Raw genomic sequence first — 22,553 nt, forward strand, 5'->3', positions numbered from 1 at the left:
CATAAAAAGAGGAGAGCAGGTAGTTTAGACAGCAAAAAGCCTACAACACCCGGTATTCCCAAGCGGTCTCCCATCCAAGTACTGACCAGGCCCTACGCTGCTTTACTACGGTGTTCGGACGAGAACCGGTATATTCAGCGTGGTATGGTCCTAGGCAACATACCCACAGAATTTAGCTCATTTATGCTTGTCCTCAACCTCACGGACGAACGGATTGACAGTACGCCCCGTCTCTGCCACCAGAGGGAGCTTGAAGGCATTGACCAATGAGAGCGAAGATGTAGTGACTGTCAAGGGCTGTAACCATGGATGGGATGCTGATGGTGTAACAGTGCCTATGATGCACACGACACACCTGCTGATGGAGGTGTGGGCCTGATTTTCTGGACTGCGCGCTCTCCGTTCCGAGGGGCCATGGATGCTGCCCGAATGTCACGATGCGGCCCGGCATCAATCTTGTCTTCTAGAGAAGGAAAATGATGATGACTGTTTTGGGAGGCATTCCAAGCATATGAATTCTTGCTTTGTTTGCTATGAATTCATTGCCAGAGAAGGCTGAGAGAAGGCCAGGAGTGCCACCAGCTTCCCCTGCCGCACATTCCATGTTGATAGCTGTCCCAGGCACGGGCCAGCGCCGTGCAATTTTTCCTGGTGACAGTTACTACCGTAACAGCAGTTATAACTATGCGTGACGTCATAATCGTGCTCTGACAGTCTCCGGTGGGCTGTCTTGAGGTGGATCCTGATTCAGGCACCAAATTGTCTGCCATGATGCCAAAACGTCTGCGACGCTGTATCTACAGGACGAGGCGGAGGAGGCGATGTTGTCCCTTTGGACTTCATTCAAAATAATTAGGACAGGACTAGACTGGTGTCTTTATTTTATTGCCGACTAGGAAAAACCATGAAAAACTGCCGAGAAGAAAAATGAAGTGTCTCATAAAAAGAGGAGAGCAGGTAGTTTAGACAGCAAAAAGCCTACAACACCCGGTATTCCCAAGCGGTCTCCCATCCAAGTACTGACCAGGCCCTACGCTGCTTTACTACGGTGTTCGGACGAGAACCGGTATATTCAGCGTGGTATGGTCCTAGGCAACATACCCACAGAATTTAGCTCATTTATGCTTGTCCTCAACCTCACGGACGAACGGATTGACAGTACGCCCCGTCTCTGCCACCAGAGGGAGCTTGAAGGCATTGACCAATGAGAGCGAAGATGTAGTGACTGTCAAGGGCTGTAACCATGGATGGGATGCTGATGGTGTAACAGTGCCTATGATGCACACGACACACCTGCTGATGGAGGTGTGGGCCTGATTTTCTGGACTGAGCGCTCTCCGTTCCGAGGGGCCATGGATGCTGCCCGAATGTCACGATGCGGCCCGGCATCAATCTTGTCTTCTAGAGAAGGAAAATGATGATGACTGTTTTATGAGGCATTCCAAGCATATGAATTCTTGCTTTGTTTGCTATGAATTCACTGCCAGAGAAGGCTGAGAGTTGGCCAGGAGTGCCACCAGCTTCCTCTGCCGCACATTCCAAGTTGATATCTCTCCCAGGCACGGGCCAGCGCCGTGCAATTTTTCCTGGTGACAGTTACTACCGTAACAGCAGTTATAACTATGCGTGACGCTATAATCGTGCTCTGACAGTCTCCGGTGGGCTGTCTTGAAGTGGATCCTGATTCAGGCACCAAATTGTCTGCCATGATGCCAAAACGTCTGCGATGCTGTATCTACAGGACGAGGCGGAGGAGGCGATGTTGTCCCTTTGGACTTCATTCAAAATAATTAGGACATGACTAGACTGGTGTCTTTATTTTATTGCCGACTAGGAAAAACCATGAAAAATTGAAGAGAAGAAAAATGAAGTGTCTTATAAAAAGAGGAGAGCAGGTAGTTTAGACAGCAAAAAGCCTACAACACCCGGTATTCCCAAGCGGTCTCCCATCCAAGTACTGACCAGGCCCTACGCTGCTTTACTACGGTGTTCGGACGAGAACCGGTATATTCAGCGTGGTATGGTCGTAGGCAACATACCTACAGAATTTAGCTCATTTATGCTTGTCCTCAACCTCACGGACGAACGGATTGACAGTACGCCCCGTCTCTGCCACCAGAGGGAGCTTGAAGGCATTGACCAATGAGAGCGAAGATGTAGTGACTGTCAAGGGCTGTAACCATGGATGGGATGCTGATGGTGTAACAGTGCCTATGATGCACACGACACACCTGCTGATGGAGGTGTGGGCCTGATTTTCTGGACTGCGCGCTCTCCGTTCCGAGGGGCCATGGATGCTGCCCGAATGTCACGATGCGGCCCGGCATCAATCTTGTCTTCTAGAGAAGAAAAATGATGATGACTGTTTTATGAGGCATTCCAAGCATATGAATTCTTGCTTTGTTTGCTATGAATTCACTGCCAGAGAAGGCTGAGAGATGGCCAGGAGTGCCACCAGCTTCCTCTGCCGCACATTCCAAGTTGATATCTCTCCAAGGCACGGGCCAGCGCCGTGCAATTTTTTCCTGGTGACAGTTACTACCGTAACAGCAGTTATAACTATGCGTGACGTCATAATCGTGCTCTGACAGTCTCCGGTGGGCTGTCTTGAGGTGGATCCTGATTCAGGCACCAAATTGTCTGCCATGATGCCAAAACGTCTGCGACGCTGTATCTACAGGACGAGGCGGAGGAGGCGATGTTGTCCCTTTGGACTTCATTCAAAATAATTAGGACAGGACTAGACTGGTGTCTTTATTTTATTGCCGACTAGGAAAAACCATGAAAAATTGCCGAGAAGAAAAATGAAGTGTCTCATAAAAAGAGGAGAGCAGGTAGTTTAGACAGCAAAAAGCCTACAACACCCGGTATTCCCAAGTGGTCTCCCATCCAAGTACTGACCAGGCCCTACGCTGCTTTACTACGGTGTTCGGACGAGAACCGGTATATTCAGCGTGGTATGGTCGTAGGCAACATACCCACAGAATTTAGCTCATTTATGCTTGTCCTCAACCTCACGGACGAACGGATTGACAGTACGCCCCGTCTCTGCCACCAGAGGGAGCTTGAAGGCATTGACCAATGAGAGCGAAGATGTAGTGACTGTCAAGGGCTGTAACCATGGATGGGATGCTGATGGTGTAACAGTGCCTATGATGCACACGACACACCTGCTGATGGAGGTGTGGGCCTGATTTTCTGGACTGCGCGCTCTCCGTTCCGAGGGGCCATGGATGCTGCCCGAATGTCACGATGCGGCCCGGCATCAATCTTGTCTTCTAGAGAAGGAAAATGATGATGACTGTTTTATGAGGCATTCCAAGCATATGAATTCTTGCTTTGTTTGCTATGAATTCACTGCCAGAGAAGGCTGAGAGATGGCCAGGAGTGCCACCAGCTTCCTCTGCCGCACATTCCATGTTGATATCTCTCCCAGGCACGGGCCAGCGCCGTGCAATTTTTCCTGGTGACAGTTACTACCGTAACAGCAGTTATAACTATGCGTGACGTCATCATCGTGCTCTGACAGTCTCCGGTGGGCTGTCTTTAAGTGGATCCTGATTGAGGCACCAAATTGTCTGCCATGATGCCAAACCGTCTGCGATGCTGTTTCTACAGGACGAGGCGGAGGAGGCGATGTTGTCCCTTTGGACTTCATTCAAAATAATTAGGACATGACTAGACTGGTGTCTTTATTTTATTGCCGACTAGGAAAAACCATGAAACATTGCCGAGAAGAAAAATGAAGTGTCTCAGAAAAAGAGGAGAGCAGGTAGTTTAGACAGCAAAAAGCCTACAACACCCGGTATTCCCAAGCGGTCTCCCATCCAAGTACTGACCAGGCCCTACGCTGCTTTACTACGGTGTTCGGACGAGAACCGGTATATTCAGCGTGGTATGGTCGTAGGCAACATACCTACAGAATTTAGCTCATTTATGCTTGTCCTCAACCTCACGGACGAACGGATTGACAGTACGCCCCGTCTCTGCCACCAGAGGGAGCTTGAAGGCATTGACCAATGAGAGCGAAGATGTAGTGACTGTCAAGGGCTGTAACCATGGATGGGATGCTGATGGTGTAACAGTGCCTATGATGCACACGACACACCTGCTGATGGAGGTGTGGGCCTGATTTTCTGGACTGCGCGCTCTCCGTTCCGAGGGGCCATGGATGCTGCCCGAATGTCACGATGCGGCCCGGCATCAATCTTGTCTTCTAGAGAAGGAAAATGATGATGACTGTTTTATGAGGCATTCCAAGCATATGAATTCTTGCTTTGTTTGCTATGAATTCACTGCCAGAGAAGGCTGAGAGATGGCCAGGAGTGCCACCAGCTTCCTCTGCCGCACATTCCAAGTTGATATCTCTCCCAGGCACGGGCCAGCGCCGTGCAATTTTTTCCTGGTGACAGTTACTACCGTAACAGCAGTTATAACTATGCGTGACGTCATCATCGTGCTCTGACAGTCTCCGGTGGGCTGTCTTGAGGTGGATCCTGATTCAGGCACCAAATTGTCTGCCATGATGCCAAAACGTCTGCGACGCTGTATCTACAGGACGAGGCGGAGGAGGCGATGTTGTCCCTTTGGACTTCATTCAAAATAATTAGGACAGGACTAGACTGGTGTCTTTATTTTATTGCCGACTAGGAAAAACCATGAAAAATTGCCGAGAAGAAAAATGAAGTGTCTCATAAAAAGAGGAGAGCAGGTAGTTTAGACAGCAAAAAGCCTACAACACCCGGTATTCCCAAGCGGTCTCCCATCCAAGTACTGACCAGGCCCTACGCTGCTTTACTACGGTGTTCGGACGAGAACCGGTATATTCAGCGTGGTATGGTCGTAGGCAACATACCCACAGAATTTAGCTCATTTATGCTTGTCCTCAACCTCACGGACGAACGGATTGACAGTACGCCCCGTCTCTGCCACCAGAGGGAGCTTGAAGGCATTGACCAATGAGAGCGAAGATGTAGTGACTGTCAAGGGCTGTAACCATGGATGGGATGCTGATGGTGTAACAGTGCCTATGATGCACACGACACACCTGCTGATGGAGGTGTGGGCCTGATTTTCTGGACTGCGCGCTCTCCGTTCCGAGGGGCCATGGATGCTGCCCGAATGTCACGATGCGGCCCGGCATCAATCTTGTCTTCTAGAGAAGGAAAATGATGATGACTGTTTTATGAGGCATTCCAAGCATATGAATTCTTGCTTTGTTTGCTATGAATTCACTGCCAGAGAAGGCTGAGAGATGGCCAGGAGTGCCAGCAGCTTCCTCTGCCGCACATTCCAAGTTGATATCTGTCCCAGGCACGGGCCAGCGCCGTGCAATTTTTTCCTGGTGACAGTTACTACCGTAACAGCAGTTATAACTATGCGTGACGTCATAATCGTGCTCTGACAGTCTCCGGTGGGCTGTCTTGAGGTGGATCCTGATTCAGGCACCAAATTGTCTGCCATGATGCCAAAACGTCTGCGACGCTGTATCTACAGGACGAGGCGGAGGAGGCGATGTTGTCCCTTTGGACTTCATTCAAAATAATTAGGACAGGACTAGACTGGTGTCTTTATTTTATTGCCGACTAGGAAAAACCATGAAAAATTGCCGAGAAGAAAAATGAAGTGTCTCATAAAAAGAGGAGAGCAGGTAGTTTAGACAGCAAAAAGCCTACAACACCCGGTATTCCCAAGCGGTCTCCCATCCAAGTACTGACCAGGCCCTACGCTGCTTTACTACGGTGTTCGGACGAGAACCGGTATATTCAGCGTGGTATGGTCGTAGGCAACATACCCACAGAATTTAGCTCATTTATGCTTGTCCTCAACCTCACGGACGAACGGATTGACAGTACGCCCCGTCTCTGCCACCAGAGGGAGCTTGAAGGCATTGACCAATGAGAGCGAAGATGTAGTGACTGTCAAGGGCTGTAACCATGGATGGGATGCTGATGGTGTAACAGTGCCTATGATGCACACGACACACCTGCTGATGGAGGTGTGGGCCTGATTTTCTGGACTGCGCGCTCTCCGTTCCGAGGGGCCATGGATGCTGCCCGAATGTCACGATGCGGCCCGGCATCAATCTTGTCTTCTAGAGAAGGAAAATGATGATGACTGTTTTATGAGGCATTCCAAGGATATGAATTCTTGCTTTGTTTGCTATGAATTCACTGCCAGAGAAGGCTGAGAGATGGCCAGGAGTGCCACCAGCTTCCTCTGCCGCACATTCCAAGTTGATATCTCTCCCAGGCACGGGCCAGCGCCGTGCAATTTTTTCCTGGTGACAGTTACTACCGTAACAGCAGTTATAACTATGCGTGACGTCATAATCGTGCTCTGACAGTCTCTGGTGGGCTGTCTTGAGGTGGATCCTGATTCAGGCACCAAATTGTCTGCCATGATGCCAAAACGTCTGCGACGCTGTATCTACAGGACGAGGCGGAGGAGGCGATGTTGTCCCTTTGGACTTCATTCAAAATAATTAGGACAGGACTAGACTGGTGTCTTTATTTTATTGCCGACTAGGAAAAACCATGAAAAATTGCCGAGAAGAAAAATGAAGTGTCTCATAAAAAGAGGAGAGCAGGTAGTTTAGACAGCAAAAAGCCTACAACACCCGGTATTCCCAAGTGGTCTCCCATCCAAGTACTGACCAGGCCCTACGCTGCTTTACTACGGTGTTCGGACGAGAACCGGTATATTCAGCGTGGTATGGTCGTAGGCAACATACCCACAGAATTTAGCTCATTTATGCTTGTCCTCAACCTCACGGACGAACGGATTGACAGTACGCCCCGTCTCTGCCACCAGAGGGAGCTTGAAGGCATTGACCAATGAGAGCGAAGATGTAGTGACTGTCAAGGGCTGTAACCATGGATGGGATGCTGATGGTGTAACAGTGCCTATGATGCACACGACACACCTGCTGATGGAGGTGTGGGCCTGATTTTCTGGACTGCGCGCTCTCCGTTCCGAGGGGCCATGGATGCTGCCCGAATGTCACGATGCGGCCCGGCATCAATCTTGTCTTCTAGAGAAGGAAAATGATGATGACTGTTTTATGAGGCATTCCAAGCATATGAATTCTTGCTTTGTTTGCTATGAATTCACTGCCAGAGAAGGCTGAGAGATGGCCAGGAGTGCCACCAGCTTCCTCTGCCGCACATTCCATGTTGATATCTCTCCCAGGCACGGGCCAGCGCCGTGCAATTTTTCCTGGTGACAGTTACTACCGTAACAGCAGTTATAACTATGCGTGACGTCATCATCGTGCTCTGACAGTCTCCGGTGGGCTGTCTTTAAGTGGATCCTGATTGAGGCACCAAATTGTCTGCCATGATGCCAAACCGTCTGCGATGCTGTTTCTACAGGACGAGGCGGAGGAGGCGATGTTGTCCCTTTGGACTTCATTCAAAATAATTAGGACATGACTAGACTGGTGTCTTTATTTTATTGCCGACTAGGAAAAACCATGAAACATTGCCGAGAAGAAAAATGAAGTGTCTCAGAAAAAGAGGAGAGCAGGTAGTTTAGACAGCAAAAAGCCTACAACACCCGGTATTCCCAAGCGGTCTCCCATCCAAGTACTGACCAGGCCCTACGCTGCTTTACTACGGTGTTCGGACGAGAACCGGTATATTCAGCGTGGTATGGTCGTAGGCAACATACCTACAGAATTTAGCTCATTTATGCTTGTCCTCAACCTCACGGACGAACGGATTGACAGTACGCCCCGTCTCTGCCACCAGAGGGAGCTTGAAGGCATTGACCAATGAGAGCGAAGATGTAGTGACTGTCAAGGGCTGTAACCATGGATGGGATGCTGATGGTGTAACAGTGCCTATGATGCACACGACACACCTGCTGATGGAGGTGTGGGCCTGATTTTCTGGACTGCGCGCTCTCCGTTCCGAGGGGCCATGGATGCTGCCCGAATGTCACGATGCGGCCCGGCATCAATCTTGTCTTCTAGAGAAGGAAAATGATGATGACTGTTTTATGAGGCATTCCAAGCATATGAATTCTTGCTTTGTTTGCTATGAATTCACTGCCAGAGAAGGCTGAGAGATGGCCAGGAGTGCCACCAGCTTCCTCTGCCGCACATTCCAAGTTGATATCTCTCCCAGGCACGGGCCAGCGCCGTGCAATTTTTTCCTGGTGACAGTTACTACCGTAACAGCAGTTATAACTATGCGTGACGTCATCATCGTGCTCTGACAGTCTCCGGTGGGCTGTCTTGAGGTGGATCCTGATTCAGGCACCAAATTGTCTGCCATGATGCCAAAACGTCTGCGACGCTGTATCTACAGGACGAGGCGGAGGAGGCGATGTTGTCCCTTTGGACTTCATTCAAAATAATTAGGACAGGACTAGACTGGTGTCTTTATTTTATTGCCGACTAGGAAAAACCATGAAAAATTGCCGAGAAGAAAAATGAAGTGTCTCATAAAAAGAGGAGAGCAGGTAGTTTAGACAGCAAAAAGCCTACAACACCCGGTATTCCCAAGCGGTCTCCCATCCAAGTACTGACCAGGCCCTACGCTGCTTTACTACGGTGTTCGGACGAGAACCGGTATATTCAGCGTGGTATGGTCGTAGGCAACATACCCACAGAATTTAGCTCATTTATGCTTGTCCTCAACCTCACGGACGAACGGATTGACAGTACGCCCCGTCTCTGCCACCAGAGGGAGCTTGAAGGCATTGACCAATGAGAGCGAAGATGTAGTGACTGTCAAGGGCTGTAACCATGGATGGGATGCTGATGGTGTAACAGTGCCTATGATGCACACGACACACCTGCTGATGGAGGTGTGGGCCTGATTTTCTGGACTGCGCGCTCTGCGTTCCGAGGGGCCATGGATGCTGCCCGAATGTCACGATGCGGCCCGGCATCAATCTTGTCTTCTACAGAAGGAAAATGATGATGACTGTTTTGGGAGGCATTCCAAGCATATGAATTCTTGCTTTGTTTGCTATGAATTCACTGCCAGAGAAGGCCGAGATATGGCCAGGAGTGCCACCAGCTTCCCCTGAAGAACATTCCAGGTTGATAGCTGTCCCAGGCAAGGGCCAGCGCCTTGCATTTTTTCCTGGTCACAGTTACTACCGTAACAGCAGTTATAACTATGCGTGACGTCATAATCGTGCTCTGACAGTCTCCGGTGGGCTGTCTTGAGGTGGATCCTGATTCAGGCACCAAATTGTCTGCCATGATGCCAAAACGTCTGCGACGCCGTATCTACAGGACGAGGCGGAGGAGGCGATGTTGTCCCTTTGGACTTCATTCAAAATAATTAGGACAGGACTAGACTGGTGTCTTTATTTTATTGCCGACTAGGAAAAACCATGAAAAATTGCCGAGAAGAAAAATGAAGTGTCTCATAAAAAGAGGAGAGCAGGTAGTTTAGACAGCAAAAAGCCTACAACACCCGGTATTCCCAAGCGGTCTCCCATCCAAGTACTGACCAGGCCCTACGCTGCTTTACTACGGTGTTCGGACGAGAACCGGTATATTCAGCGTGGTATGGTCGTAGGCAACATACCCACAGAATTTAGCTCATTTATGCTTGTCCTCAACCTCACGGACGAACGGATTGACAGTACGCCCCGTCTCTGCCACCAGAGGGAGCTTGAAGGCATTGACCAATGAGAGCGAAGATGTAGTGACTGTCAAGGGCTGTAACCATGGATGGGATGCTGATGGTGTAACAGTGCCTATGATGCACACGACACACCTGCTGATGGAGGTGTGGGCCTGATTTTCTGGACTGCGCGCTCTCCGTTCCGAGGGGCCATGGATGCTGCCCGAATGTCACGATGCGGCCCGGCATCAATCTTGTCTTCTAGAGAAGGAAAATGATGATGACTGTTTTATGAGGCATTCCAAGGATATGAATTCTTGCTTTGTTTGCTATGAATTCACTGCCAGAGAAGGCTGAGAGATGGCCAGGAGTGCCACCAGCTTCCTCTGCCGCACATTCCAAGTTGATATCTCTCCCAGGCACGGGCCAGCGCCGTGCAATTTTTTCCTGGTGACAGTTACTACCGTAACAGCAGTTATAACTATGCGTGACGTCATAATCGTGCTCTGACAGTCTCTGGTGGGCTGTCTTGAGGTGGATCCTGATTCAGGCACCAAATTGTCTGCCATGATGCCAAAACGTCTGCGACGCTGTATCTACAGGACGAGGCGGAGGAGGCGATGTTGTCCCTTTGGACTTCATTCAAAATAATTAGGACAGGACTAGACTGGTGTCTTTATTTTATTGCCGACTAGGAAAAACCATGAAAAATTGCCGAGAAGAAAAATGAAGTGTCTCATAAAAAGAGGAGAGCAGGTAGTTTAGACAGCAAAAAGCCTACAACACCCGGTATTCCCAAGTGGTCTCCCATCCAAGTACTGACCAGGCCCTACGCTGCTTTACTACGGTGTTCGGACGAGAACCGGTATATTCAGCGTGGTATGGTCGTAGGCAACATACCCACAGAATTTAGCTCATTTATGCTTGTCCTCAACCTCACGGACGAACGGATTGACAGTACGCCCCGTCTCTGCCACCAGAGGGAGCTTGAAGGCATTGACCAATGAGAGCGAAGATGTAGTGACTGTCAAGGGCTGTAACCATGGATGGGATGCTGATGGTGTAACAGTGCCTATGATGCACACGACACACCTGCTGATGGAGGTGTGGGCCTGATTTTCTGGACTGCGCGCTCTCCGTTCCGAGGGGCCATGGATGCTGCCCGAATGTCACGATGCGGCCCGGCATCAATCTTGTCTTCTAGAGAAGGAAAATGATGATGACTGTTTTATGAGGCATTCCAAGCATATGAATTCTTGCTTTGTTTGCTATGAATTCACTGCCAGAGAAGGCTGAGAGATGGCCAGGAGTGCCACCAGCTTCCTCTGCCGCACATTCCATGTTGATATCTCTCCCAGGCACGGGCCAGCGCCGTGCAATTTTTCCTGGTGACAGTTACTACCGTAACAGCAGTTATAACTATGCGTGACGTCATCATCGTGCTCTGACAGTCTCCGGTGGGCTGTCTTTAAGTGGATCCTGATTGAGGCACCAAATTGTCTGCCATGATGCCAAACCGTCTGCGATGCTGTTTCTACAGGACGAGGCGGAGGAGGCGATGTTGTCCCTTTGGACTTCATTCAAAATAATTAGGACATGACTAGACTGGTGTCTTTATTTTATTGCCGACTAGGAAAAACCATGAAACATTGCCGAGAAGAAAAATGAAGTGTCTCAGAAAAAGAGGAGAGCAGGTAGTTTAGACAGCAAAAAGCCTACAACACCCGGTATTCCCAAGCGGTCTCCCATCCAAGTACTGACCAGGCCCTACGCTGCTTTACTACGGTGTTCGGACGAGAACCGGTATATTCAGCGTGGTATGGTCGTAGGCAACATACCTACAGAATTTAGCTCATTTATGCTTGTCCTCAACCTCACGGACGAACGGATTGACAGTACGCCCCGTCTCTGCCACCAGAGGGAGCTTGAAGGCATTGACCAATGAGAGCGAAGATGTAGTGACTGTCAAGGGCTGTAACCATGGATGGGATGCTGATGGTGTAACAGTGCCTATGATGCACACGACACACCTGCTGATGGAGGTGTGGGCCTGATTTTCTGGACTGCGCGCTCTCCGTTCCGAGGGGCCATGGATGCTGCCCGAATGTCACGATGCGGCCCGGCATCAATCTTGTCTTCTAGAGAAGGAAAATGATGATGACTGTTTTATGAGGCATTCCAAGCATATGAATTCTTGCTTTGTTTGCTATGAATTCACTGCCAGAGAAGGCTGAGAGATGGCCAGGAGTGCCACCAGCTTCCTCTGCCGCACATTCCAAGTTGATATCTCTCCCAGGCACGGGCCAGCGCCGTGCAATTTTTTCCTGGTGACAGTTACTACCGTAACAGCAGTTATAACTATGCGTGACGTCATCATCGTGCTCTGACAGTCTCCGGTGGGCTGTCTTGAGGTGGATCCTGATTCAGGCACCAAATTGTCTGCCATGATGCCAAAACGTCTGCGACGCTGTATCTACAGGACGAGGCGGAGGAGGCGATGTTGTCCCTTTGGACTTCATTCAAAATAATTAGGACAGGACTAGACTGGTGTCTTTATTTTATTGCCGACTAGGAAAAACCATGAAAAATTGCCGAGAAGAAAAATGAAGTGTCTCATAAAAAGAGGAGAGCAGGTAGTTTAGACAGCAAAAAGCCTACAACACCCGGTATTCCCAAGCGGTCTCCCATCCAAGTACTGACCAGGCCCTACGCTGCTTTACTACGGTGTTCGGACGAGAACCGGTATATTCAGCGTGGTATGGTCGTAGGCAACATACCCACAGAATTTAGCTCATTTATGCTTGTCCTCAACCTCACGGACGAACGGATTGACAGTACGCCCCGTCTCTGCCACCAGAGGGAGCTTGAAGGCATTGACCAATGAGAGCGAAGATGTAGTGACTGTCAAGGGCTGTAACCATGGATGGGATGCTGATGGTGTAACAGTGCCTATGATGCACACGACACACCTGCTGATGGAGGTGTGGGCCTGATTTTCTGGACTGCGCGCTCTCCGTTCCGAGGGGCCATGGATGCTGCCCGAATGTCACGATGCGGCCCGGCATCAATCTTGTCTTCTAGAGAAGGAAAATGATGATGACTGTTTTATGAGGCATTCCAAGCATATGAATTCTTGCTTTGTTTGCTATGAATTCACTGCCAGAGAAGGCTGAGAGATGGCCAGGAGTGCCACCAGCTTCCTCTGCCGCACATTCCAAGTTGATATCTGTCCCAGGCACGGGCCAGCGCCGTGCAATTTTTTCCTGGTGACAGTTACTACCGTAACAGCAGTTATAACTATGCGTGACGTCATAATCGTGCTCTGACAGTCTCCGGTGGGCTGTCTTGAGGTGGATCCTGATTCAGGCACCAAATTGTCTGCCATGATGCCAAAACGTCTGCGACGCTGTATCTACAGGACGAGGCGGAGGAGGCGATGTTGTCCCTTTGGACTTCATTCAAAATAATTAGGACAGGACTAGACTGGTGTCTTTATTTTATTGCCGACTAGGAAAAACCATGAAAAATTGCCGAGAAGAAAAATGAAGTGTCTCATAAAAAGAGGAGAGCAGGTAGTTTAGACAGCAAAAAGCCTACAACACCCGGTATTCCCAAGCGGTCTCCCATCCAAGTACTGACCAGGCCCTACGCTGCTTTACTACGGTGTTCGGACGAGAACCGGTATATTCAGCGTGGTATGGTCGTAGGCAACATACCCACAGAATTTAGCTCATTTATGCTTGTCCTCAACCTCACGGACGAACGGATTGACAGTACGCCCCGTCTCTGCCACCAGAGGGAGCTTGAAGGCATTGACCAATGAGAGCGAAGATGTAGTGACTGTCAAGGGCTGTAACCATGGATGGGATGCTGATGGTGTAACAGTGCCTATGATGCACACGACACACCTGCTGATGGAGGTGTGGGCCTGATTTTCTGGACTGCGCGCTCTCCGTTCCGAGGGGCCATGGATGCTGCCCGAATGTCACGATGCGGCCCGGCATCAATCTTGTCTTCTAGAGAAGGAAAATGATGATGACTGTTTTATGAGGCATTCCAAGGATATGAATTCTTGCTTTGTTTGCTATGAATTCACTGCCAGAGAAGGCTGAGAGATGGCCAGGAGTGCCACCAGCTTCCTCTGCCGCACATTCCAAGTTGATATCTCTCCCAGGCACGGGCCAGCGCCGTGCAATTTTTTCCTGGTGACAGTTACTACCGTAACAGCAGTTATAACTATGCGTGACGTCATAATCGTGCTCTGACAGTCTCTGGTGGGCTGTCTTGAGGTGGATCCTGATTCAGGCACCAAATTGTCTGCCATGATGCCAAAACGTCTGCGACGCTGTATCTACAGGACGAGGCGGAGGAGGCGATGTTGTCCCTTTGGACTTCATTCAAAATAATTAGGACAGGACTAGACTGGTGTCTTTATTTTATTGCCGACTAGGAAAAACCATGAAAAATTGCCGAGAAGAAAAATGAAGTGTCTCATAAAAAGAGGAGAGCAGGTAGTTTAGACAGCAAAAAGCCTACAACACCCGGTATTCCCAAGCGGTCTCCCATCCAAGTACTGACCAGGCCCTACGCTGCTTTACTACGGTGTTCGGACGAGAACCGGTATATTCAGCGTGGTATGGTCGTAGGCAACATACCCACAGAATTTAGCTCATTTATGCTTGTCCTCAACCTCACGGACGAACGGATTGACAGTACGCCCCGTCTCTGCCACCAGAGGGAGCTTGAAGGCATTGACCAATGAGAGCGAAGATGTAGTGACTGTGAAGGGCTGTAACCATGGATGGGATGCTGATGGTGTAACAGTGCCTATGATGCACACGACACACCTGCTGATGGAGGTGTGGGCCTGATTTTCTGGACTGCGCGCTCTGCGTTCCGAGGGGCCATGGATGCTGCCCGAATGTCACGATGCGGCCCGGCATCAATCTTGTCTTCTACAGAAGGAAAATGATGATGACTGTTTTGGGAGGCATTCCAAGCATATGAATTCTTGCTTTGTTTGCTATGAATTCACTGCCAGAGAAGGCCGAGATATGGCCAGGAGTGCCACCAGCTTCCCCTGAAGAACATTCCAGGTTGATAGCTGTCCCAGGCAAGGGCCAGCGCCTTGCATTTTTTCCTGGTCACAGTTACTACCGTAACAGCAGTTATAACTATGCGTGACGTCATAATCGTGCTCTGACAGTCTCCGGTGGGCTGTCTTGAGGTGGATCCTGATTCAGGCACCAAATTGTCTGCCATGATGCCAAAACGTCTGCGACGCTGTATCTACAGGACGAGGCGGAGGAGGCGATGTTGTCCCTTTGGACTTCATTCAAAATAATTAGGACAGGACTAGACTGGTGTCTTTATTTTATTGCCGACTAGGAAAAACCATGAAAAATTGCCGAGAAGAAAAATGAAGTGTCTCATAAAAAGAGGAGAGCAGGTAGTTTAGACAGCAAAAAGCCTACAACACCCGGTATTCCCAAGCGGTCTCCCATCCAAGTACTGACCAGGCCCTACGCTGCTTTACTACGGTGTTCGGACGAGAACCGGTATATTCAGCGTGGTATGGTCGTAGGCAACATACCCACAGAATTTAGCTCATTTATGCTTGTCCTCAACCTCACGGACGAACGGATTGACAGTACGCCCCGTCTCTGCCACCAGAGGGAGCTTGAAGGCATTGACCAATGAGAGCGAAGATGTAGTGACTGTCAAGGGCTGTAACCATGGATGGGATGCTGATGGTGTAACAGTGCCTATGATGCACACGACACACCTGCTGATGGAGGTGTGGGCCTGATTTTCTGGACTGCGCGCTCTCCGTTCCGAGGGGCCATGGATGCTGCCCGAATGTCACGATGCGGCCCGGCATCAATCTTGTCTTCTAGAGAAGGAAAATGATGATGACTGTTTTATGAGGCATTCCAAGGATATGAATTCTTGCTTTGTTTGCTATGAATTCACTGCCAGAGAAGGCTGAGAGATGGCCAGGAGTGCCACCAGCTTCCTCTGCCGCACATTCCAAGTTGATATCTCTCCCAGGCACGGGCCAGCGCCGTGCAATTTTTTCCTGGTGACAGTTACTACCGTAACAGCAGTTATAACTATGCGTGACGTCATAATCGTGCTCTGACAGTCTCTGGTGGGCTGTCTTGAGGTGGATCCTGATTCAGGCACCAAATTGTCTGCCATGATGCCAAAACGTCTGCGACGCTGTATCTACAGGACGAGGCGGAGGAGGCGATGTTGTCCCTTTGGACTTCATTCAAAATAATTAGGACAGGACTAGACTGGTGTCTTTATTTTATTGCCGACTAGGAAAAACCATGAAAAATTGCCGAGAAGAAAAATGAAGTGTCTCATAAAAAGAGGAGAGCAGGTAGTTTAGACAGCAAAAAGCCTACAACACCCGGTATTCCCAAGTGGTCTCCCATCCAAGTACTGACCAGGCCCTACGCTGCTTTACTACGGTGTTCGGACGAGAACCGGTATATTCAGCGTGGTATGGTCGTAGGCAACATACCCACAGAATTTAGCTCATTTATGCTTGTCCTCAACCTCACGGACGAACGGATTGACAGTACGCCCCGTCTCTGCCACCAGAGGGAGCTTGAAGGCATTGACCAATGAGAGCGAAGATGTAGTGACTGTCAAGGGCTGTAACCATGGATGGGATGCTGATGGTGTAACAGTGCCTATGATGCACACGACACACCTGCTGATGGAGGTGTGGGCCTGATTTTCTGGACTGCGCGCTCTCCGTTCCGAGGGGCCATGGATGCTGCCCGAATGTCACGATGCGGCCCGGCATCAATCTTGTCTTCTAGAGAAGGAAAATGATGATGACTGTTTTATGAGGCATTCCAAGCATATGAATTCTTGCTTTGTTTGCTATGAATTCACTGCCAGAGAAGGCTGAGAGATGGCCAGGAGTGCCACCAGCTTCCTCTGCCGCACATTCCATGTTGATATCTCTCCCAGGCACGGGCCAGCGCCGTGCAATTTTTCCTGGTGACAGTTACTACCGTAACAGCAGTTATAACTATGCGTGACGTCATCATCGTGCTCTGACAGTCTCCGGTGGGCTGTCTTTAAGTGGATCCTGATTGAGGCACCAAATTGTCTGCCATGATGCCAAACCGTCTGCGATGCTGTTTCTACAGGACGAGGCGGAGGAGGCGATGTTGTCCCTTTGGACTTCATTCAAAATAATTAGGACATGACTAGACTGGTGTCTTTATTTTATTGCCGACTAGGAAAAACCATGAAACATTGCCGAGAAGAAAAATGAAGTGTCTCAGAAAAAGAGGAGAGCAGGTAGTTTAGACAGCAAAAAGCCTACAACACCCGGTATTCCCAAGCGGTCTCCCATCCAAGTACTGACCAGGCCCTACGCTGCTTTACTACGGTGTTCGGACGAGAACCGGTATATTCAGCGTGGTATGGTCGTAGGCAACATACCTACAGAATTTAGCTCATTTATGCTTGTCCTCAACCTCACGGACGAACGGATTGACAGTACGCCCCGTCTCTGCCACCAGAGGGAGCTTGAAGGCATTGACCAATGAGAGCGAAGATGTAGTGACTGTCAAGGGCTGTAACCATGGATGGGATGCTGATGGTGTAACAGTGCCTATGATGCACACGACACACCTGCTGATGGAGGTGTGGGCCTGATTTTCTGGACTGCGCGCTCTCCGTTCCGAGGGGACATGGATGCTGCCCGAATGTCACGATGCGGCCCGGCATCAATCTTGTCTTCTAGAGAAGGAAAATGATGATGACTGTTTTATGAGGCATTCCAAGCATATGAATTCTTGCTTTGTTTGCTATGAATTCACTGCCAGAGAAGGCTGAGAGATGGCCAGGAGTGCCACCAGCTTCCTCTGCCGCACATTCCAAGTTGATATCTCTCCCAGGCACGGGCCAGCGCCGTGCAATTTTTTCCTGGTGACAGTTACTACCGTAACAGCAGTTATAACTATGCGTGACGTCATCATCGTGCTCTGACAGTCTCCGGTGGGCTGTCTTGAGGTGGATCCTGATTCAGGCACCAAATTGTCTGCCATGATGCCAAAACGTCTGCGACGCTGTATCTACAGGACGAGGCGGAGGAGGCGATGTTGTCCCTTTGGACTTCATTCAAAATAATTAGGACAGGACTAGACTGGTGTCTTTATTTTATTGCCGACTAGGAAAAACCATGAAAAATTGCCGAGAAGAAAAATGAAGTGTCTCATAAAAAGAGGAGAGCAGGTAGTTTAGACAGCAAAAAGCCTACAACACCCGGTATTCCCAAGCGGTCTCCCATCCAAGTACTGACCAGGCCCTACGCTGCTTTACTACGGTGTTCGGACGAGAACCGGTATATTCAGCGTGGTATGGTCGTAGGCAACATACCCACAGAATTTAGCTCATTTATGCTTGTCCTCAACCTCACGGACGAACGGATTGACAGTACGCCCCGTCTCTGCCACCAGAGGGAGCTTGAAGGCATTGACCAATGAGAGCGAAGATGTAGTGACTGTCAAGGGCTGTAACCATGGATGGGATGCTGATGGTGTAACAGTGCCTATGATGCACACGACACACCTGCTGATGGAGGTGTGGGCCTGATTTTCTGGACTGCGCGCTCTCCGTTCCGAGGGGCCATGGATGCTGCCCGAATGTCACGATGCGGCCCGGCATCAATCTTGTCTTCTAGAGAAGGAAAATGATGATGACTGTTTTATGAGGCATTCCAAGCATATGAATTCTTGCTTTGTTTGCTATGAATTCACTGCCAGAGAAGGCTGAGAGATGGCCAGGAGTGCCAGCAGCTTCCTCTGCCGCACATTCCAAGTTGATATCTGTCCCAGGCACGGGCCAGCGCCGTGCAATTTTTTCCTGGTGACAGTTACTACCGTAACAGCAGTTATAACTATGCGTGACGTCATAATCGTGCTCTGACAGTCTCCGGTGGGCTGTCTTGAGGTGGATCCTGATTCAGGCACCAAATTGTCTGCCATGATGCCAAAACGTCTGCGACGCTGTATCTACAGGACGAGGCGGAGGAGGCGATGTTGTCCCTTTGGACTTCATTCAAAATAATTAGGACAGGACTAGACTGGTGTCTTTATTTTATTGCCGACTAGGAAAAACCATGAAAAATTGCCGAGAAGAAAAATGAAGTGTCTCATAAAAAGAGGAGAGCAGGTAGTTTAGACAGCAAAAAGCCTACAACACCCGGTATTCCCAAGCGGTCTCCCATCCAAGTACTGACCAGGCCCTACGCTGCTTTACTACGGTGTTCGGACGAGAACCGGTATATTCAGCGTGGTATGGTCGTAGGCAACATACCCACAGAATTTAGCTCATTTATGCTTGTCCTCAACCTCACGGACGAACGGATTGACAGTACGCCCCGTCTCTGCCACCAGAGGGAGCTTGAAGGCATTGACCAATGAGAGCGAAGATGTAGTGACTGTCAAGGGCTGTAACCATGGATGGGATGCTGATGGTGTAACAGTGCCTATGATGCACACGACACACCTGCTGATGGAGGTGTGGGCCTGATTTTCTGGACTGCGCGCTCTCCGTTCCGAGGGGCCATGGATGCTGCCCGAATGTCACGATGCGGCCCGGCATCAATCTTGTCTTCTAGAGAAGGAAAATGATGATGACTGTTTTATGAGGCATTCCAAGGATATGAATTCTTGCTTTGTTTGCTATGAATTCACTGCCAGAGAAGGCTGAGAGATGGCCAGGAGTGCCACCAGCTTCCTCTGCCGCACATTCCAAGTTGATATCTCTCCCAGGCACGGGCCAGCGCCGTGCAATTTTTTCCTGGTGACAGTTACTACCGTAACAGCAGTTATAACTATGCGTGACGTCATAATCGTGCTCTGACAGTCTCTGGTGGGCTGTCTTGAGGTGGATCCTGATTCAGGCACCAAATTGTCTGCCATGATGCCAAAACGTCTGCGACGCTGTATCTACAGGACGAGGCGGAGGAGGCGATGTTGTCCCTTTGGACTTCATTCAAAATAATTAGGACAGGACTAGACTGGTGTCTTTATTTTATTGCCGACTAGGAAAAACCATGAAAAATTGCCGAGAAGAAAAATGAAGTGTCTCATAAAAAGAGGAGAGCAGGTAGTTTAGACAGCAAAAAGCCTACAACACCCGGTATTCCCAAGTGGTCTCCCATCCAAGTACTGACCAGGCCCTACGCTGCTTTACTACGGTGTTCGGACGAGAACCGGTATATTCAGCGTGGTATGGTCGTAGGCAACATACCCACAGAATTTAGCTCATTTATGCTTGTCCTCAACCTCACGGACGAACGGATTGACAGTACGCCCCGTCTCTGCCACCAGAGGGAGCTTGAAGGCATTGACCAATGAGAGCGAAGATGTAGTGACTGTCAAGGGCTGTAACCATGGATGGGATGCTGATGGTGCAACAGTGCCTATGATGCACACGACACACCTGCTGATGGAGGTGTGGGCCTGATTTTCAGGACTGCGCGCTCTCCGCTCCGAGGGGCCATGGATGCTGCCCGAATGTCACGATGCGGCCCGGCATCAATCTTGTCTTCTAGAGAAGGAAAATGATGATGACTGTTTTATGAGGCATTCCAAGCATATGAATTCTTGCTTTGTTTGCTATGAATTCACTGCCAGAGAAGGCTGAGAGATGGCCAGGAGTGCCACCAGCTTCCTCTGCCGCACATTCCATGTTGATATCTCTCCCAGGCACGGGCCAGCGCCGTGCAATTTTTCCTGGTGACAGTTACTACCGTAACAGCAGTTATAACTATGCGTGACGTCATCATCGTGCTCTGACAGTCTCCGGTGGGCTGTCTTTAAGTGGATCCTGATTGAGGCACCAAATTGTCTGCCATGATGCCAAACCGTCTGCGATGCTGTATCTACAGGACGAGGCGGAGGAGGCGATGTTGTCCCTTTGGACTTCATTCAAAATAATTAGGACATGACTAGACTGGTGTCTTTATTTTATTGCCGACTAGGAAAAACCATGAAACATTGCCGAGAAGAAAAATGAAGTGTCTCAGAAAAAGAGGAGAGCAGGTAGTTTAGACAGCAAAAAGCCTACAACACCCGGTATTCCCAAGCGGTCTCCCATCCAAGTACTGACCAGGCCCTACGCTGCTTTACTACGGTGTTCGGACGAGAACCGGTATATTCAGCGTGGTATGGTCGTAGGCAACATACCTACAGAATTTAGCTCATTTATGCTTGTCCTCAACCTCACGGACGAACGGATTGACAGTACGCCCCGTCTCTGCCACCAGAGGGAGCTTGAAGGCATTGACCAATGAAAGCAAAGCTGTAGTGACAGTGAAGGACTGTAACCAAGGATCGCATGCTGATGGTGTAACAGTGCCTATGATGCACACGACACACCTGCTGATGGAGGTGTGGGCCTGACTTTCTTGACTGCGCGCTGTACGTTCCGAGGGGTCATGGATATTGAACGAATGGCACGAAGCGGCCCCTCTTCAGTCTTGTCTTTTAGAGAAGGAAAATGATGATGACTGTTTGGGATGTATTCCAAGCATATGAATTCTTGCTTTGTTTGCTATGAATTCACTGCCAGAGAAGGTCGAGATATGGCCAGGAGTGCCACCAGCTTCCCCTGCCGAACATTCCATGTTGATAGCTGTCCCAGGCACGGGCCAGCGCCTTGCAATTTTTCCTGGTGACAGTTACTACCGTAACAGCAGTTATAACTATGCGTGACGTCATAATCGTGCTCTGACATTCTCCGGTGGGCTGTCTTTAAGTGGATCCTGATTGAGGCACCAAATTGTCTGCCATGATGCCAAAACGTCTGCGATGCTGTACCTACAGAACGAGGCGGAGGAGGCGATGTTGTCCCTTTGGACTTCATTCAAAATAATTAGGACAGGACTAGACTGGTGTCTTTATTTTATTGCCGACTAGGAAAAACCATGAAAAACTGCCGAGAAGAAAAATGAAGTGTCTCATAAAAAGAGGAGAGCAGGTAGTTTAGACAGCAAAAAGCCTACAACACCCGGTATTCCCAAGCGGTCTCCCATCCAAGTACTGATCAGGCCCTACTCTGCTTTACTACGGTGTTCGGACGAGAACCGGTATATTCAGCGTGGTATGGTCGTAGGCAACATACCTACAGAATTTAGCTCATTTATGCTTGTCCTCAACCTCACGGACGAACGGATTGACAGCACGCCCCATCTCTGCCTCCAGAGGGAGCTTGAAGGCATTGACCAATGAAAGCGAAGCTGAAGTCCCCTCCGATGCGCGAGAGGTGTTTACCGTGCCAGGACCTGTTATTGACGCCTCTAAATCTGATATATCAATAAGTGATAAGTTAAGGGGAAAAAGGGGGATCGAGAGGAAACACACATAATGAAAACATAACAAACAAATCAAATGAAACAAAACAAAAAGCTATAACATAGCAGAAAAAATGGGTTGACAACGGACGTGGGATTAGAGCTGTTCACACACAAAATAAACCATGCACGTTATGTTAAGTTAAAACGTTCATGCAGCTAAAATTAAAATGGAACTATTTCAAAACGAAAGGAAGCGCACACTGTGAGGAGAACAAATAGGTTAGGTGAAAAATGCAGTTAACAGAATATAACATAACCGACGAAATGTGGGGTGTTTTTAATTAGTTTTCCCCCGCCGTTGGTACTGATGTCGTTTTCATCTCACATTCTGTGCGTCGTCATACATAATAATTATGTCCGTGCAGTGTTTGTGACGTGCAGCCAGGGAATGGAGAAGGCATCAAACGAGAAACTGGATGCCCCTAGGCTTTCCCGAAAGATTCAAATTTCCCTTTCCCTCCCCAGGACTGCTTGGCACATATTACTGCGAGTTATTCTTATTAGGTGATCCGAGTATCCTCTCGGATCACCTTCTGTATCTGTACGGATTCTTTGTTGGTTCTTCTTCTTTC

General features: G+C 49.4%; 24 non-coding genes across 24 annotated transcripts; all 24 read right to left on the reverse strand.

Annotated features, from left to right (window-relative positions):
* Nucleotides 1-37: 37 nt before the first annotated feature.
* LOC140228142 (5S ribosomal RNA) lies at nt 38-156 on the reverse strand. The gene has a single exon (XR_011901146.1). It is a non-coding gene; the product is annotated as a 5S ribosomal RNA (ribosomal RNA).
* Nucleotides 157-975: 819 nt separating this feature from the next.
* LOC140228143 (5S ribosomal RNA) lies at nt 976-1,094 on the reverse strand. The gene has a single exon (XR_011901147.1). It is a non-coding gene; the product is annotated as a 5S ribosomal RNA (ribosomal RNA).
* Nucleotides 1,095-1,913: 819 nt separating this feature from the next.
* Nucleotides 1,914-2,032, reverse strand: LOC140228084 (5S ribosomal RNA). The gene has a single exon (XR_011901091.1). It is a non-coding gene; the product is annotated as a 5S ribosomal RNA (ribosomal RNA).
* Nucleotides 2,033-2,852: 820 nt separating this feature from the next.
* LOC140228074 (5S ribosomal RNA) lies at nt 2,853-2,971 on the reverse strand. The gene has a single exon (XR_011901082.1). It is a non-coding gene; the product is annotated as a 5S ribosomal RNA (ribosomal RNA).
* Nucleotides 2,972-3,790: 819 nt separating this feature from the next.
* On the reverse strand, nt 3,791-3,909 carry LOC140228085 (5S ribosomal RNA). Its single transcript, XR_011901092.1, has one exon. It is a non-coding gene; the product is annotated as a 5S ribosomal RNA (ribosomal RNA).
* An 820-nt stretch (nt 3,910-4,729) lies between these two features.
* LOC140228087 (5S ribosomal RNA) lies at nt 4,730-4,848 on the reverse strand. Its single transcript, XR_011901094.1, has one exon. It is a non-coding gene; the product is annotated as a 5S ribosomal RNA (ribosomal RNA).
* An 820-nt stretch (nt 4,849-5,668) lies between these two features.
* Nucleotides 5,669-5,787, reverse strand: LOC140228088 (5S ribosomal RNA). Its single transcript, XR_011901095.1, has one exon. It is a non-coding gene; the product is annotated as a 5S ribosomal RNA (ribosomal RNA).
* An 820-nt stretch (nt 5,788-6,607) lies between these two features.
* LOC140228086 (5S ribosomal RNA) lies at nt 6,608-6,726 on the reverse strand. The gene has a single exon (XR_011901093.1). It is a non-coding gene; the product is annotated as a 5S ribosomal RNA (ribosomal RNA).
* An 819-nt stretch (nt 6,727-7,545) lies between these two features.
* Nucleotides 7,546-7,664, reverse strand: LOC140228089 (5S ribosomal RNA). Its single transcript, XR_011901096.1, has one exon. It is a non-coding gene; the product is annotated as a 5S ribosomal RNA (ribosomal RNA).
* An 820-nt stretch (nt 7,665-8,484) lies between these two features.
* LOC140228090 (5S ribosomal RNA) lies at nt 8,485-8,603 on the reverse strand. The gene has a single exon (XR_011901097.1). It is a non-coding gene; the product is annotated as a 5S ribosomal RNA (ribosomal RNA).
* An 819-nt stretch (nt 8,604-9,422) lies between these two features.
* LOC140228091 (5S ribosomal RNA) lies at nt 9,423-9,541 on the reverse strand. Its single transcript, XR_011901098.1, has one exon. It is a non-coding gene; the product is annotated as a 5S ribosomal RNA (ribosomal RNA).
* Nucleotides 9,542-10,361: 820 nt separating this feature from the next.
* Nucleotides 10,362-10,480, reverse strand: LOC140228097 (5S ribosomal RNA). The gene has a single exon (XR_011901104.1). It is a non-coding gene; the product is annotated as a 5S ribosomal RNA (ribosomal RNA).
* Nucleotides 10,481-11,299: 819 nt separating this feature from the next.
* Nucleotides 11,300-11,418, reverse strand: LOC140228092 (5S ribosomal RNA). The gene has a single exon (XR_011901099.1). It is a non-coding gene; the product is annotated as a 5S ribosomal RNA (ribosomal RNA).
* Nucleotides 11,419-12,238: 820 nt separating this feature from the next.
* Nucleotides 12,239-12,357, reverse strand: LOC140228093 (5S ribosomal RNA). The gene has a single exon (XR_011901100.1). It is a non-coding gene; the product is annotated as a 5S ribosomal RNA (ribosomal RNA).
* Nucleotides 12,358-13,177: 820 nt separating this feature from the next.
* On the reverse strand, nt 13,178-13,296 carry LOC140228094 (5S ribosomal RNA). Its single transcript, XR_011901101.1, has one exon. It is a non-coding gene; the product is annotated as a 5S ribosomal RNA (ribosomal RNA).
* An 820-nt stretch (nt 13,297-14,116) lies between these two features.
* Nucleotides 14,117-14,235, reverse strand: LOC140228095 (5S ribosomal RNA). Its single transcript, XR_011901102.1, has one exon. It is a non-coding gene; the product is annotated as a 5S ribosomal RNA (ribosomal RNA).
* An 819-nt stretch (nt 14,236-15,054) lies between these two features.
* Nucleotides 15,055-15,173, reverse strand: LOC140228096 (5S ribosomal RNA). The gene has a single exon (XR_011901103.1). It is a non-coding gene; the product is annotated as a 5S ribosomal RNA (ribosomal RNA).
* Nucleotides 15,174-15,993: 820 nt separating this feature from the next.
* On the reverse strand, nt 15,994-16,112 carry LOC140228110 (5S ribosomal RNA). Its single transcript, XR_011901115.1, has one exon. It is a non-coding gene; the product is annotated as a 5S ribosomal RNA (ribosomal RNA).
* Nucleotides 16,113-16,931: 819 nt separating this feature from the next.
* LOC140228098 (5S ribosomal RNA) lies at nt 16,932-17,050 on the reverse strand. The gene has a single exon (XR_011901105.1). It is a non-coding gene; the product is annotated as a 5S ribosomal RNA (ribosomal RNA).
* An 820-nt stretch (nt 17,051-17,870) lies between these two features.
* LOC140228099 (5S ribosomal RNA) lies at nt 17,871-17,989 on the reverse strand. Its single transcript, XR_011901106.1, has one exon. It is a non-coding gene; the product is annotated as a 5S ribosomal RNA (ribosomal RNA).
* Nucleotides 17,990-18,809: 820 nt separating this feature from the next.
* On the reverse strand, nt 18,810-18,928 carry LOC140228100 (5S ribosomal RNA). Its single transcript, XR_011901107.1, has one exon. It is a non-coding gene; the product is annotated as a 5S ribosomal RNA (ribosomal RNA).
* Nucleotides 18,929-19,748: 820 nt separating this feature from the next.
* LOC140228121 (5S ribosomal RNA) lies at nt 19,749-19,867 on the reverse strand. Its single transcript, XR_011901126.1, has one exon. It is a non-coding gene; the product is annotated as a 5S ribosomal RNA (ribosomal RNA).
* An 819-nt stretch (nt 19,868-20,686) lies between these two features.
* On the reverse strand, nt 20,687-20,805 carry LOC140228101 (5S ribosomal RNA). Its single transcript, XR_011901108.1, has one exon. It is a non-coding gene; the product is annotated as a 5S ribosomal RNA (ribosomal RNA).
* An 818-nt stretch (nt 20,806-21,623) lies between these two features.
* LOC140228153 (5S ribosomal RNA) lies at nt 21,624-21,742 on the reverse strand. The gene has a single exon (XR_011901156.1). It is a non-coding gene; the product is annotated as a 5S ribosomal RNA (ribosomal RNA).
* Nucleotides 21,743-22,553: the final 811 nt, after the last annotated feature.

Source organism: Diadema setosum, chromosome 4, assembly GCF_964275005.1.
Source record: "Diadema setosum chromosome 4, eeDiaSeto1, whole genome shotgun sequence".
In the NCBI taxonomy this organism is placed as follows: Eukaryota; Metazoa; Echinodermata; class Echinoidea; order Diadematoida; family Diadematidae; genus Diadema; species Diadema setosum.